Raw genomic sequence first — 5,438 nt, forward strand, 5'->3', positions numbered from 1 at the left:
ATATTAATAACTGGTTTAATAATTGATATTTTGTGTACATATAATTTAATTGTTAGTATTTTTTATTAATAACATGGGTAGTAAAAGAGTTTGGCTCTGTTTAAGAACGCGTTTTGAGAACTTAGGTGGCATGGGTTTCGGAAGACCACTAATCCAAATTCAGAGAACCCTTGTGAGTCTCTTTTTTTTTTCTTGGAAATCTTAAATCAGCAATGGGATATTATATATATGTATATATTATTATGCAAGCAAAGAACACTAATGTCACCTCTCTTTCTTCAAGCACTGGCCCATTTGTCTTGGGTCTATTCTATTATCTTCTTGCTTGGATACTGAATCGGCAAATCTTTTTTGCTAGTAGAAACTTTGAAATGACGTCACGTATTAAGATTGTGAGATCATTCAAAAATTTATATTGCTCTTAATTAGCTTATTAGCTAGAATTAGGATATATATGAGATATCACAATTCACAATAAATAAAGAACAATTTTAAGAACTGTGTAAGCTGACCTGTTGAAAATAAAAAGAGGAAAAAGAAAGAATTCAGATCTTTTTAATGTATTAGGTTTTAAAATTATCATCTTTATCTGTTTATTAACTAGTATTTTTAAGATATTTATTATCAATTTAATAATAATAATAATAATTGAATCACTCAACTTAATTTGAATAATATATCAGGTAGACTTACACTCTAACTATTATCAATTTAATAATAATAATAATAATTGAATCACTCAACTTAATTTGAATAATATATCAGGTAGACTTACACTCTAACTCTAACCACCATTAATTAGTCAATAATAAATTAATATTATAGTAATAGCGTCATGATAATATTTTTACTTTGAATCTAACTTTTAACTCTGTAATATTTGCACAGTTTAAAGAGGAATTGTTCGTTTGGCAGCTTGTATGTGGTTTTCATTTTCATTTATGGTAGCTAAAATTTAAAAGAGAATTTTTGTATTTTAATATGACGCTTTAATAAATAGTAATAGTTGACGACTAAATCTCTATTTTGATCTTTAAAATTTACGTAATTATCTATTTTAATTTTTAAAATTTAAAATTTCTACAATAATGCTCCAGATTTAGATTCGAGTATCAATTTAGTCTTTCGACTTTTTCAGATAATAAGTCAGCAAATGGAGTGTTAAGATGATATTTTTTTTGTCATGTTGGATGTTGCAACAACTAGCTGACGTAATTTAATTTGTATTTGTACTCAATATAGTCGCTGAAATCTTAATTCTAATCTTCTTCATCCTCCTTTCTCCTTCTTCTTGTCTTATTCTTCTTTTTCATTTCACAATTATTAACAACAACAACAAACCTACCACCATCACACTCCAAAAACCCCTCTTTTGCTTCTCAAAATCACTCCCATGGTCTAAAATATCCAAATTAGGATTCGATTTCAAACGGGGCCACAACTATAAAAAAAAAATATTCCTAAGCTTAATATTACTCTGAATCAAAGGGGACCACAACTATAAAAGCAAATAACACATTTTGCTATGTCCAATGCAACAAAGAAACCCTTGTTCCACTACACGAGTTTAAGACACTTTTTATGCAATAGAGCGTCTTGAAGGTTTCTGTTTATCACGAGGACGTAGACGAGGAGGAAACAACGTCCTTTTGGGTTGATTAGAATCCCATGGCAGCGATGACGTAGGGGGATTGGCAGAGTACGGAGGCGAAGAAGAGCTTATTGTGGAACTCGCGCTCACCTTACTGCGAGGTTGTTGTGGGGTCCATGAGCTTCACTGCGACAGGGGTTTTTGCCGAAGGAGGGAAGGTGCCAGAGAAGATGGTGTTGAAGCCACCATGGCCGAGTGGAGAAGAAAAGGAGTTGGTGTCACGATAAAGAATGGAGTAAGAGCGGCGGTGGAGGCTTGGAGTCGTCTCTGATAGTGGAAGGGGCGGTGCGGTTGCGACGATAGAGGAAGAGAACGAAGAGGAGGAGGGAGGCGACAGTGGTAGTAATAATAATAATAAGGAGGAGGAGGAGGAGGAGGAGGAGGAGGAGGATTGGAATTTGGGTTCTAGGGATCACATTGAGTACAAATACAAATTAAGCCACGTCAGCTAGCTATTACAGCGTCCAGCGTGGTAAGGAGAGTGTCATCTCAACACTTCATTTGCTAACTCATAATTTGAAAGATTGAGGGACCAAATTGATGTCCGGATTTGAATTCGGGACACCACTATAGATAATTTTGAATTTCGGATACCAAAATAGATAATCGCGTGAATCTTAGGGACCAAAATGAAAATTTAGTCAACAATTTACTAATAATTAACCAGTCGAATGATTAAAATAACTTACGAAATGTAATTTCAAAAAAGAATAAATATACGACCAAAGTTTAGGTGGTTTAATATTGTTTAATGTGTAAAAATTAGGACATGACCATAGACTCAATGAGACCTTGATTACATAATCATATTGTCCAACAATGAATTTTTTTTAATCAAATTTTAGTCTTTGTATGACTTCAAGAGCTAAGTTAAATTTGTAAATACTAAAATAAAATGATACTTGCTCCCATACATATTTCAAGTGTGTAGATATTAAGGTCTGAAAATCGGTTTGAACTGCCAAGTCGAATAGTAAATCGGTGAAAAAAATGATTCAGTCAAAAGCTTTAGCCGCCTAATTTAAAAATCGTGATTGAACTGATGAACTGGCTGGGAATCGTCCGATCAAACTGAATCGAGACCTGGCTGTTTTTCCCTTTTTTGATGGAAACAACGTCGTTTCGTCCTTTAGTTAAAAAAAGAAAGTGTAACCCGTAGCCTTAGCTCAGCTCTCTCACTCCCTCACTACTCCATCTCCTTCCTCTACCTGTCGGTTTTGAGCCCTTCCCTCACTTGCTCCGTCCAACTATCGCCGAGTCAGCGCCGCCATTGCAACGTCTCGAAGCTGCCTTCCATTGCGGTCGTCTCCACCACTGCTCAACGCTGGTGTCGCAACTGCTCGAAGGAGCCTTCCCAATTACAGTCGTCTTTTTCGCCACTGCTCGAAGCCGTTGTCCCCATGCAACTGCTCGAAGTCGCCTTCCTCCGTCGCATAACTGCTGTTCCGTTGCACCGGCTATGTTCCACCTATACTCCAGTTCTGCCGCGTCCAGCTTGTTAATCTGTGATTTTTCATTTTTTCTCCTTCAATTATTGTTGTTTGGATTGTCGATGATGTCTTGAATCTTGATTCTGATATGTTGGGTTCTTTTATTTTTAATTTCTTTTTTGATATTTAGTTTTTATAGTGATTTACTGATTTTCTTTGATTCTGTTATGATTATGTTGTTAATTTTTTCTGTTATGTACCTATTGTTGTCCTTGAGATGATTGATTTGCTATAATATTGTTCTTTTTTTTTGTTCTTTTTAATTTTAATTGTTTTAATTGTTGTTATAGTGGTTGATCTGAGTTCATATTATTGATATTGTTAATTTGGTAATTCGATAAATTATTATTAAAGTGGTATTCTTTGACCATGTGATTATTATATTGTTGTATTTTTGCTCAATTGTTGGTTTGAATAATTATTTTGATCTAAGTTGAAGTTCATAATCTTGTCAATTTGGTAATTTGATAAATTGTTGTTGAGGTGTGATTGTTAGATTGCTATATTTTTGTCTAATTGTTAATTTGAATAATTATTTTTATTTTAGTTCATGTTCTTGATCTTGTTAATTTGATAAATTATTGTTGAGGTATTGTTCTTGTATTTTTGTCCAATTATTAATTTGAATAATTATTTTGATATGAGTTCATATTTCTGAATTTGTTAATTTGATAAATTACTATTGTTATGATATTATTTTTTATCTTCTAAGTGTTAATTTGTATAATTGTGATTTTTAATTTTTGTAAGTTTGTGTGTAGATGAGATTATAACATTGCGATTAATGTAATATTTTTTATTTAGATGATATTTTAAAATTTACATTAGACTATAATTATATTTTTGTGTATTTATTTATATTTTATTTATTATTTTAATATAAAATGGTTATTTTAGTTGAACCATAATTGAATTGGTTGAACCAATAAATTTGTGAACCAATAATTACAACGGTTCGATAACCGATTCAATTTTTAGAACTTTGGAAGATATACATAGTGAAAGAGAAAATATCATGCGAGATTTTTTTCTTTTATTAAAAAAAACACAACGAGTACCCTTCTATATTCTATATACAACTTTAACCTGTATGTGAGTGTTTCTCAAATAAAATATATTTCGAGGTGTATTATCTGAACTATTAAAGATTGTTGGGATTAAGTAACACTGATCCAAAATTTTCTAAGCACTTTTGAGACGGTGGTTGGAAAAACCTGTAAAAATTTCTAATGCTAAAATCATCAAATATTTTATTAGAGTTTGTGTAACTTAAAATGAAATGTTATATGAAATGGATATTTATAAGTAAACTAGTTTCATAATCTTTTTTTTTTTCTTTAAGGCAGATTTTATTTATGTGTAAATAAATAAAATAAGTGGTATATAGATAGACTACTAGCATAGTATTAGATTTGGAGGCCTTCCAAAGTAGATCCATTATTACAATTGAAAAACAACCAAAGTAAAGAAAAAAAAGGGTAAAATTATTTTTAACGCCGTGCTTCTTCAATAGAAATTCCACGAGTTGCTGCCACCTTCTGACGGGGCTTGGCAACTTTCATAAAAAAGATACTCTCATTTCGCACCTTTCAGATGAGCCAATTAAGGTTTGATGCTTCTATTACTCTTTTCTTCGCCTCTAGTCCTTGTTTGAACAACTCTATCAATTTTTTCCACCATTTCTAAGGATCTTCTTCCACTAGTGGCAAAGGAAAATCGGCAATTCTCCAACAATCAATGGCAAATGAGCAACTCCATAAGCAGTGAAAGACTAATTTTTCATGATTTTTCACACCAGAGACAGATAGGACTAACCGAGTGTATTCAGTTATATAGCTTCCTTTTACTCTTGCTCTAGGCAGTGACGGACCCAGAAAATTTTGGGAGTGGGGGCAAAAATATCTAATTAATTAACTTGTCATTTTAAACTTAAAACATCTTAATTAAATTTTAAATAACTTATCATTCTAACTAACTTTACTTTTATTTATTTTTATACATATTTAATAAAAAAAGAGTGAATTAGTTGGCACGTTAACACTTATTAATACACTAGTATTTATAATTTCAAACTAAATTTATATATAAATAGTAAATACCAAAAAAAACCTGTATATAAAAAGTATGTTTATATAAAATAATAGAAACTCAATTTCAATTATTTTTATTTTTTTAAATAATTACATTTGGGTCCATCTCTGGCTCCAGACCATGTGATAATTATTATTCTTAATGACAGGATCATTCGCGTAGTGGGAGGTTGGTATTAAATTAATCACCTTTAAAATCCCATGAAG

This window comes from Arachis ipaensis, chromosome B05 (genome assembly GCF_000816755.2).
Source record: "Arachis ipaensis cultivar K30076 chromosome B05, Araip1.1, whole genome shotgun sequence".
Classification (NCBI taxonomy): Eukaryota; Viridiplantae; Streptophyta; class Magnoliopsida; order Fabales; family Fabaceae; genus Arachis; species Arachis ipaensis.